Genomic DNA, 12,489 nt, shown 5'->3' on the forward strand with positions numbered 1-12,489 from the left:
CACGATTCTTATGTATTTTAGGGAGACAGTACAAGCAGGGGGCCCTTGGGAACTCTACTCGTAAATAAACATACTCATCATATTCTAGTGTACCAACATCATACCATTGTTTAACCCCTTGGACGCTCATGACGAGCTCAGCTCGTCATGATGTACACCTCCATACACTCATGACGAGCTGAGCTCGTCATGAACAATGGGAATCAAGAAAAGTCAGCATCCTGGAGGATTACCTTTAGCATTCAAGGTGTTAAGTCTCATATTAACCATTTCAGTAACTTGTGATAGGGGACTGGCTGACTCTTGTGAATAATATTTTTCATTGTTAAGTTGTGACAAAATGTCATCATTGTAGTCATTTCGGTTCAATATAACGATGTTGCCACCTTTATCTGCCTTACGTATAATCAACTCTGGATTGGATGACAGAGATTTTAAAGCCAACCTTTCTTGTCTATTCAGGTTACCAGGTGAGGGAAAAAAGAATACCTTTTTTCTTTGGCAATTAAACGATCTATATCTAGGTTAACTGCTTTATAGAATGCATCTATCATATTCCCTGCCGATAATTGATGTATCCATCTTGATTTGGTTTTAAGTCCACTACTAGTAGAGGAACTTTGTTTAATTTCTAAATCTTGCAATAAGGTACTCATAGTGGTAGGATCTTCTTCATTCTCTGTAATCGAGAGGAGGAGTTTTGTGTCATAAACCTCAGGTATAGTAATGTCACTGGATAATGTAGTTATCGGTTAAACATGCCTCCGTTCAATGTCTTGATTTGAAAAATATTTCTTGAGTTTAAGTAACCTTGCAAATTTATATACATCAATCTTAGCAGTATACCAATCAATACTCGTAGTCGGACAGAATCCCAAACCTTTTTTTAATAGTGAATTCATATTATCTGACAGTACATAAGAAGAAAGGTTGATAATCTCTATCTCATTCATTTCTGTACTGTTTATTTCCAGGACCGGGTCATCCTCCCTACTCTTGTTTTCTCTCCTCCTTTTTCCTCTTGTACCTCTCCCTGTCTTTCCCCGCCTGTGTATCTTGCTCTCCCTATTGGTTCTCGATTCCCCATCCTGAACCGACGTACCTCTTGAAAAAAAGTATTATCTAGAATCTGACCTGTAGATACTTCATCCTCATTTTCGCTGGTAGACACACTGCTAGAAGAAGAAGGGACCTCTGAACTTGAAGCAGTAACAGTTTTTTTAGAGGCCCTCTCTTTATCTACTAGATAATCAAATCTGCGTGCAAATGTAAAAATACGACCAGTTTTATAGTCATGCTCATCTCGCTTGATTTTTCTATCTTTTCTACGTTTAATGTCTGCCTGTAAATTAGTAAGTATCTCATCCAATATAGTGTCATTCTTAATTGTAGACTCTGGTAAATTTAACTCTTTGAACTCATCTTCACAAGTTTGGATCTCAGTAAGCAGTTAGCAATTTTTCTTTCAGCATTCTCAATCAGAATCTGTATAAGATTGTTAGAACTGTTAGTCAATTCTTTTTCCCAACGGTCCAGAAGGTCAGGATCTAAATCCTCGTAAGTCGGAACTATCTGTGATCTTAAACCACGAGGTATACGTTTAAGGGCGAGGTATTGCTTTAATGTAGCTGCATCCCACCACTTATTCAACTCTAATCTTTTAAGCCTCTCTAATTTGACAAATTGGGCTTGTAATCCTTCATTTTTAACTTTATTAGTTGATGCTACTGCTGCACTGAAACTTAGAACGGTTGAAGATGGTCTTAATTTAGATTCTGAGTTACAGTATTTCTTAGGTGAGTGAATTGAGTACTAGATAGATTGTAACTTGCTGTCAGAATATTACACAAGCCATGTTAATGTTATGGAAATATTATGCTAACTCATGTTTTATTCTTGTTCTGACCATTGAATGTAAATCAGCTAGTGTATTGAATATGAAGCTTGGTATTAGTCAATATACATAATGTATATAGATGATCATGTTATTGTTATGTGGAGCTACATATGGCTCCTACTTGTTCCAATTGATGTAGCACATTTATGGAATAGATTATACAATATGGTGTTTTGCCAAAAAATATTTTTAGAAATCATAAAATTACAATTGTTATATGAAGTTATAAAGCCAATATTGATGCAATTGACATCAGTGCTTAACTTTACTTTATCTATGACTCTTTTACTTTCCCCTTTTTTCCTAAGTTAATTCTTAGAAGTGGTGTACTCTTTTACATTTTCTCACACAGCAGGAGAATACGGAGACTAGGGTGTAGGAACCGTAATAAGGGTATACAAGTCCAGCGTATACTTCGATTAGCCTTCGTGGCTTGGATGCTTAGTGCGAAACAATCAGTTTTGAAATCAGTGGTTCGAATGAGCCAGTGGCTATATTTATGCCTGTTACGTTTGTTACCTATGCTTTTGTCGGATGATATGATGAATTTTACCCTCACAATTTAGAGAGTTAGACCAAGATCGTTGTTATTACAATTTATGAATTGCACAAAGAAAGATTCGTTACAAATTCAGTAACTTGTCGTATGTTTACTTTAATAATAGAGATAGGACTAACTTTATGTCGTAATACAACGTCGGACTTAAGACAGCAATAAGTGGAAATAAGGTTATTAATAAACATGAGTACTTATTTAATGAATTTTGTATAAATCATATCTATACGGAGAACATTAGGAATGTTAGGAAGCGTTTTGTTGACATAATATTCACATCGGTAACTGGGTTAAATTAAAACCAGTTTATCGAAGAACCGTATTCACACACTAAAAATTTATTTCGGCATATTTTAGATGAAGAATGACGAAATATTCACTGACTAAATGAGATTTATATATTACAGTATGGCGCTCACGGTTTAAGTCCGAGAGTAACCATTTAAATATGGCGCCTATTGACAACGCGAACGCGAAAGCCGGGAAGTACACGAGGAAATATTGCGGAGAGTAGACAGGTGAGCGCTTATACCGATACGACTGGGGGCAGTTCTGATTAGTTATACCGCTCCCATATGCACCTTTTTGTACACGTACTCGTGTATTTAACTAAAGCGACTTACTATACCATCCATAAATTATATTTTCGTCTGTTATTGTAGGGGCAGTTTTATTAGTTTTACCGCTCCCATATTCATCTTTTGGTACACGTACTCGTGCATTTAGCTAACGCGACCCGCTATACCATCCCTAAAATGATATTTTCGTTTGTTATTCTAGGTACACGTACTCGTGTATCCAGTTACTGTACACGCTGTTAAACTGTTCGACGTTTTATTCGGTGAGGATAAACGCGTAAGAAGAGAGGTGAGGAGATATATGTGAATTTATCGTTTCAGCTGTTTTTATATTAGCAACACATCTGATTACTAAGAAGATGTACTGCACATTATAATTGGCACAATGCACCATGTGTTTATAGTTAAAACATATCATTATTATATATGAGACTGACTTGGACAGTATACCTCTGTTTCAGGTTCTTCTTACTTGTCTCAACAAATTTTGAATACTTTGACCTATTGACTATGGCAAGACTAGATTGTATTTGAGGTAATACTTCATTTTTACAAAGTGTTTTATATGGTACGTTTGGGATTATTCTAATTTTATAAATTCTTCCTTACCAATTATGGTATATACTCATTTCTCACTTGGGTGATTTTTTTGATTCTTAATGGCAGTTTGGTAGCCTCTTTATTTGACTTTACAAGCAACACATACCCTTTCGGTGATTTCGGTAATGGGTAATTTAATAACCATCAACTGAACTGGTTGATGTATATAATATTGTAAATTTGTTTGGGTTTCAGCCCTGATGAAGTCTGTTTATGCAAAGATTAGCATCAGACGAAACATGTGTTGGCTGAATGGCAATTAAGAATTGGATTGAAGAATAATACCATTAAAGATATTGGAATACCGTGAATACAGGATTGGTGGATTACTTCCTATAAACGGATATTTTTGTTGCAAGAAAGACATTACTCCTGCACTTGAGCAGAACTGTTCATTATACCGGATTGGCGGATTGATGCCGTATCAGATATAATTGTGGAGCTCAGAGAGATACTGTTTTTAGATTAATTGTGAGTTTAATACCGACATACTCGAAACTTGGCACCACATCTAAGGGAGTGTCACCAACTAGCATTCTTCTCTTACAAAGGGTCGACATCTGTCTAGTAAAAATGATAAATTTGGTCTTGGAGCTATTAAGCTCCAATCCCCGCTCAACACAAAACATTTGAAAAGAGTTCAGGAGCTGCTGCAGATCCTGCGGGGACTTAGCTATTAACAAGGTATCGTCCACGAAAAAAAGGAGTGCAGGAACCCTCCTATCTTAGGTGCATCACATCCGTCCCTGTCCAATAAGCCAATTACACCATTTCTGTATAGTCTGAAACGATTGGGTGCCAAAAGACACCACTGCCTGCCCCCCCTTGGTCAAAATGGATAGGGTCTCTCAGGGCCCCATCTTATCCCCACCTCAACTGAGCAAGTGTGTCAGCATGTAGCCTCACTAAGATGTCCAACAAGGGAGCGGGTACCCCAACTTCTCAAGAACCCTCCATAACTTGGCACAGGGAACCAACTCAAACGCTGAGCTAAGGTCAACAAAGGCAACATAAAGTTTGCCCATGCCAATGATCACCTCCCTTCAGTAAATAATGGCAAAGCGAAAAATCTCATCCACAGTGCTCACATTTGACCTAAAACCCACCTGCCAATCAGAAAGTACACTCTCATTGGTTATCCAATCTTGGTTAAGGGCCAGGACCTGTTTGCAAAATAAATTTAGTAGTGAATCAATCAAGCTCATGGGCCTATAATTGTCTGGGTTTGCCAGGTCTCCCTTCTTGTAGATGGTAATAATGTCCACTAATGTCCAGGAAGGGGGAATCTCCATACCAGCTAGAATTGTGTGGAAAGCAAGTTAATTTATGGCCCCCAGATTATTGGATTTTCCCAATACAGGTCATTTGGCAGTCTATCTGGGCCCGTGGCATGACCAGGAATACAATAATTAATGGATTTTAATGTTTCGTTTAATGAACATGTCAAATTACTAGCCTTTAGGATGGAATTAGTTTTCAGAGCCATAACATCACCCTTGGCTGTGTCACATTTGGTAGACAAAAACTGTACAAAATGTGCTATCCATTCCTAGGGCTGAATACAGAAGTCAAGAGTGGGTTTGCTACCATTTAGGCAAACTAAAACTGTCTTCCAGAAGGACTTATTATTTTTTATTGGAGAGTGCTTCATGCAGGTTTGTCCATAATAATATCTCCCATTCCCTTTTAGCTTCATTTAACACCTGCAATAGCAGTTTCTGCTTTCGGTTATATCTAACTACAGTTTTTACTTGATTGCCACAATAAGCTCTCTCCTGCCTGATCTACAGTCCCCCATTATACCAATTATCAGGGTTTGGCACAGTTTCCCCTCTGCACCTTTCTTTTCCCAGTACCTCTCTAACATAGGTTAATAGTTTGTTGTGATTGATAGCAAATTCCTCAATTTCGGACATGGGAGCGAGTTTTGATAAGGACTCATAGTCCGCACTATCCTTAACCACTCCAAGTGCTTCTGAATTCTTCTATTCGAGTAGAAACAATGTTTACAAGGAACTCATTTAAACTTAACTGATAAACTTTTGTGCAAAACTTTTTTTTTTGCCCTAGTGCATGGGGTTTGCTAGTAACGCTAGGTTTAAACTCACACACTTCATGTTCCGCATTGCACCCATATACCATGCTCTAGACAAACACTGGATATATCCTGGCAAATCCTCAGCCTGTTTGAAATGGGGGGATGAGAGGCTACATTTTATTCACTTGACCTTGACTTGCAGTGCTGTGTCTAAATTGTGGAGGAATGTGTTGTCACAACTGTGATCAAAGACAAGTATCAATATGGAAACAAAAATTAGCTTGTCAGAACCCCTTTCAGAGGGCCACCGATCAGGCAGGAACCATTGGGCTTAACCATGTAGCTTGAGGCAATTTACTCCTGATGTCCTAGGGTCCGACCTACTACGGTGCCTGAGTAAATGGGCCAAGTACTACCCCATTCGGCACTTGACTCTCAGTGGTAGCGAGGGACAAGCAGTCACAGTATCTTCAGTGGGAGGTAGGTGCTAGGCATACACAGAATCACAGTATCAGCAATAATATTATTTTCCATGCAAATTCTCGCTTTTATAAAACAAGGATTGGCAAAGCCAATAGGTTTCTTTTAGGAGAAATCTTGGCTTTGCCAGTGTTTTTACATGTTGCACAGCAGTTGAGCAGCTGTACAACATGGCTTAAAGGGAAAAAAGCACTATGACGCGGCCTGTATTTACCGCATCATAGTGTTTTTTTTTAGTTTAAGATATGTTACACAGCAGTTCAACTGTGGTGCACCTTGTAAAAACATTGACAAAGCTGGTAGAATTTGCCTAGGCAAAACCTATTGGCCTTACCAATGATTTTATGTCTTACTTCTAAACTCAAGAACATGCAGTTCCTTACTGACCTGCACCTGGAGGCCACCCTCCTGCAAACATGTAAACAAAGAGTGGATGTGACGTAATGGCCACAACTGCCGACTTTGGAGCTGAGGGACCAGGTTACAGTCCTGGCGTTGGCTCAGCATCCTGTGATTCTGGGCAAATCACTTAATACCAAAAATGAATGTGTTCTTGTGTAATATAACAGGTGTTCATGTTAAGCACTCCACGTCCTTCTGGTCAAGTTTAGCTATATAAAACAAGCTATGTTGGAGGTACGAGGGAGGCAACTAGCGGCGGGTGGGGAAGGGGTATGCTGTGACGGAAGTGAGGTGGTGGGAGGGATGGACAAGCAACAAACTGAATACAGATACTAGAGACAGGGCTGGTTTTAGCACAGGCAGCGCAAAGTGCGACAATCATATTGGCAACCCCCATATGACCTCCTCTGATTCCCTCACTACAACCCAGAAAATGTGCACCTCATCTCTCCATAGCCCCTCTCTCGATTACATTTCATTTGTTTTAAAGAGCTGGTAAATGCTGGCTTTACTAATCCACTTAGCTATCCACATAAAATACAGCTCTGTCCTTTGCAGTCGGCATATTACCCCTTGGTGTTACTTTATGGTGAATCAAAAATAGCACAAGACAAACCTCCGATCTCTCTCTCTAGCAGGAACATTAATCACATGAAATATGTTGACAAGCAGGAACATAAATCACATGAGATATGTTGACTTATATTGCGGTGTGAAAGCTGGATACACAAGAAACTCTGCAGCAGATGCTTTTAAATCGAACCTTATTGCTAAAAACATCATCCACCCCCCTGAAAATAGTGCCCCTCCTCTAAGTCAGCTCCCAGTGCTACTGCACCGGTTGCACTGCCCTAAAGCCGGCCCTGGCTAGAGATGCCCAGCAAAATGATGAACTCTTATGGAGTGCTACCCTGGACTGTAAAATGATATAGTACCTGTCCAAGTGTGAGGCCAGTGGAAGGACACTGGCCACTGGAATCAGTACTTGGTTCAAGCTCCACAGCAACAACGAAGATGTGATGCCGAGCAGGAAGTTGGAAGCAGAAGAAGGCACTGACCAACAGGAAGAAAGGAAACAAGAATAATGTATAAGTCAACCAAAGGTAAGTAAAGGTAAGTAATGGGCGGGCTCACTTTTAAGATTTTTTTTTTTGCTTGAAGAGATTTCACAAGAACAGCACAAGCACTGTGCAGGCAAAATCTAAAAACAGAGGACCAAATGTATGAGGTTTTGTTGTTGGGCAGCTCTTCAAGGAATCTTCCTGCGATGCCCTGAGTCAAAAGAAAAGGGCAGAAATGCACAGTATCTATGAGATATGGCACATTCCTATCCTTTTCCCCTGCGCTAGCCCACAATTGGCTGCCATGCGCCAATACAGACAGCCTTGCGTCATGGTGCAAAGATAACTGCATTGCAGAGATGATTGTTTTTGTGCAGGAAGGACACCTTTCAGCACAAAAACAATCAAAAACAATGACAAGAGGAGGTGTTTTCCTCTTTATTAGGAAAAACAAGGAGAAATAAAGGTATTTCTCCTCGTTGCACCTCCCTTATGCCTCCCCTGGGGATTCATAGGAATCTGACGCATTCCCAGGTTTACGAAACCTTGTAAATCTGGGAATGCGTCAGACTCCATGGGTGTTGCTGGGAACATCCACAATAACAGACAAAAACCACAATAGTTTCCAAGGGATATATAGTTTAAAGACACACACCTGATTTTATCCCCAGCTCCTACTCAATCTACAACACAAGAAACACAGGGGGTCTACCAGCTAAATATTAGAGCTGCACTGTCAAAACCGAGTCGGCAAGATCTCAGAGTGTATATATCACATAGACAGTGTATTTGTGAAGACAAAAGAGAAAGAAGAGTGAACTCACCATGCATAGAAGAGACCGATACATCACAGAGTATTCATGAATGGCTAACCAGTCCAAAACAAATGATGTAGGGTTTCCATCAAAAGAGACTTAATGATCAGTCATATCATCTGGCCAAACCCTGGTGCATAAAGGGCTGGTCCCCTGATCATTGGAACAAAACCGCACCTTATTGCTGTTTTGGGATTTGGTCCACCAACATAAACGAAACGTCCATGATGACTGATCTTTGATGGTAGAATAGACAAGTGCAACAAAACTAATAGTGACTTAAAATAGGATGGAATGCCCTCCTTCTGACAACTTTATTCTGTGGATATGACACGCCTCCTAATTAAAAACCAGAACAGTGCAAAAGGACAGTAACAAATATCTGCCTGTAAATGGGCAAACATGTTTCTGCCTAATGGGTGTTAAATCCCTTGGCATTCATCAGGGCCTCTGCTCTTATACTAGTTGCACTCCTAGTAGTGACATAAAAGAATCACCACCATCACCAAAGAAAATAAAGTAGAATGGTTAGATACGGTACAACCTGTAGTAACCATGGACTTTCACCCTCCGACATAATTAACATTGTATTAGATGTGTCAGTCCCCAATAACATGTGTCACCCAAAGAGTCCAATTTTTGGGCTACCATAGGGCTTGGTATACTGAGTCTGGAGATTGACCTACTCCACATGTGAGCATCTGGATATAGGGCACTATATATAGACATGAGTTTGATGCATGGCGATAAGCTGAGAATTCTTGGTTTCATTGTGCTACATCCCTCTTTTCTTCCCTATATCTTTGTAGTGCGGGCCTCCTATACCTGAGCAGAGACCAGGTGAGGTGAGGTATATTCCCCTACCATTAAGGGTGAGCATTGAACATTTAATTTTTATACACACTGATGGTCTTTGGGTGACACATGTTATTGGGGACTGACACATCTAATACAATGTTAATTATGTAATGCTTTCCTTCGCAGAATTCACTGTAGCTTAAGTGAGTCGGAGGGTGAAAGTCCATGGTTACTACAGGTTGTACCGTATCTAACCATTCTACTTTATTTTCTTTGGTGATGGTGGTGATTCTTTTATCTCACTACTAGGAGTGCAACTAGTATAAGAGAAGAGGCCCTGATGAATGTCAAGGGATTTAACACCCATTAGGCAGAAACATGTTGGCCCATTTACAGGCAGATATTTGTTACTGTCCTTTTGCACTGTTCTGGTTTTTAATTAGGAGGCGTGTCATGTCCACAGAATAAAGTTGTCAGAAGGAGGGCATTCCATGCTATTTTAAGTCACTATTAGTTTTGTTGCACTTGTCTATTCTACCATCAAAGATCAGTCATCATGGACGTTTCGTTTATGTTGGTGGACCAAATCCCAAAACAGCAATAAGGTGCGGTTTTGTCCCAATGATCAGGGGACCAGCCCTTTATGCACCAGGGTTTGGCCAGATGATATGACTGATCATTAAGTCTCTTTTGATGGAAACCCTACATCATTTGTTTTGGACTGGTTAGCCATTCATGAATACTCTGTGATGTATCGGTCTCTTCTATGCATGGTGAGTTCACTCTTCTTTCTCTTTTGTCTTCATAAATACACTGCCTATGTGATATATACACTCTGAGATCTTGCCGACTCGGTTTTGACAGTGCAGCTCTAATATTTAGCTGGTAGACCCCCTGTGTTTCTTGTGTTGTACAACATCCACAATAAGACCAATGGAACACCCCTTTCACGCAGAGTGCTGCTTGAAAAGAGACCATATTTACAAAGCCATGAAATTCCACACAGCTTTGCATGGCCTTGTAGATATGGGCCAGCACACTGCGCCACCGGAGCATACAAAAAAGTGATGTTCCGGTGGCACAGGAGCCTCATAAATGAGACCTGGAGTATTCAATGTAGGCACACATAAAGCATGTATAATACACCGAATAATCCACACAGCCCTCTTAAGGTCAGCGTGCTAGCATTTTTTTTGCAGGATTCCTGAGTACCTCTATCTTTTCTCATAGAGACGGGTATGCGGCCACTGGGATTCTTATCCAAATTTTACCTTACCAATCTGAAGAATCCCTGGTCGACTGGACCTTTATTGTCTACTAAGAAGTGTAAAGGGGGGATTTTCCATTTTCATAACTTTTGACCAATTCTAAATAATCAATCAAATCAACTGCTAAAGGACCACTGACTACAAAATGAAGTTTAGAAATTTATTACAAAGCCAAAAATAACTGAACATACAAGCACCTCAGTAAGAGGTTCAAGAAATAGACTGGCACTAATACAAACATAATCCTATGCAGGAGTCTCAGATGAGTCAAGATAAAAATCAAAGTAAAGTAAGTTCGAGAAGCATTAGATACACGATGATTGTTCCCATTTGAAGTCTTGACTGCATTTGCTTTAAAGGGAAAGAAAAGATTAGACTATCCCTACATTAACTCTAAAGTGACATCCCTACTTAACATTCCCTCCGAGGCAAGAGAAAAAGGTGTCAGCATTGAAGACTTCCTAAGAAGGTCACTCACTCTCTTTAGGTAAGTAGCCTTAAGCTACAGAGCTCGTTCTAAGAAGCTCCTTCCTAACCCCTCTCCTGCCCGTCCTGTTAAAGTCTACATTCTGCTCTCAAGACTGTCCAAGAACTAACTGCCACTCTCGGGGCACTGTCCCTAATACAAAATCCCCAAAACAGTAAACACGCCCAAAACACACCCCCTTCGGCAGGTGCTGCCTCCTGGGATTTTCCAGCACAGGTCCATCTTCTTCCAAAAACCGTTGCTGTGTCCTTGGGTGTCAGGCACCTTCTCCGCCAAATGTTGCAGTTGGGCATTCCAGTAGACTCACTTCATTCTCACTCCTACCAACCTAACTCCTGAAACAATGGATTATTCTACCTAACAAGCTACGTGGCCTTGCACCTGCAAAAGAAATGCATGAGAAACAACCCTGCTCACGCTCCAAGTTACAATTCAAATTCGACTGCGGAAAGGAGCCCTTTCCCAAGGAAAACGTTTCAGGTCTGCATCTCGAGTCATGCTACAAAAAAATACAGTTAGGCCTCTGCTGGAATTTTCATGTTTCAGGCCTTCACACATTTAAATGCATTTCTAACTCCACCCCATAGCATTACATCTAGAATCATCCTAAAGCATTACACTTTCCTATTTTTCAAAAGCATTATTCTTCTCATGTTAGAACATCACACGTTTTCATTCATAGGCTACCTACACGTGCAACTTTAATATGGCACGTTAAATTCTAATGCGATATTTTAAACACAAGGCAATAATTTCTGCATTACTTAAGGCATATTCTTGGTTAAAGCACTATATTAGTCTTCAAATAATATAAGCAAACATCTACATATTGCACTGATCTCGGCCTAGTACTACATCTTTAAAGTCACACATTAACATGGTCCTCTAAATATGCGGGTGCTGACTACTTGGGATTATGGTGCACCCCTACAATTTTCCCGAACAACATGGCGCTCTATCAGTCCCCTCCTTTGATGACCTGTATCATCACAAACTACACCATCCTTGGGGAAAGAACCGACTTAAACAGAACATGTTGCCACTCTTCCTCTCCTGAGCATTTCCATGTTCTTAAGGTTTTTATATTGACTGTCGTGCAGTTTCTCCATTCGTCTCTCTTGCACTCTCAGCGATCTCTCCAGTCCGCTTAACTTATACCACTTGTAGGCTCTTGTCAATCCCCACAATCCAAACACACATGCCACAACTATAATAAGAGGTTTCAACACATACCCAAGGAACCCTTTTCCAAGGTTCGAAAACCAACTCCCTACTTTGCTAAAACCGTTTCTAACTTTCTTCCACACAGTTTCCTCTGTCAAATCTTCAATCTCATTATGAATCGCAGTAATATTACTTATGTACTTTTCCAGATCGTTGCTGTTATCTGGGATATAAGTACAATATTCTTGGACCTTCAAAAGTTTACAGACTCCTTCCTCTTTTGCTAGAAGGACTTCTAAAGCAAGACGATTTTGCAAAACCATAGTCCTTATCGATAACATCTCT

Source organism: Lissotriton vulgaris, chromosome 9, assembly GCF_964263255.1.
Source record: "Lissotriton vulgaris chromosome 9, aLisVul1.2, whole genome shotgun sequence".
Lineage (NCBI taxonomy): Eukaryota > Metazoa > Chordata > Amphibia > Caudata > Salamandridae > Lissotriton > Lissotriton vulgaris.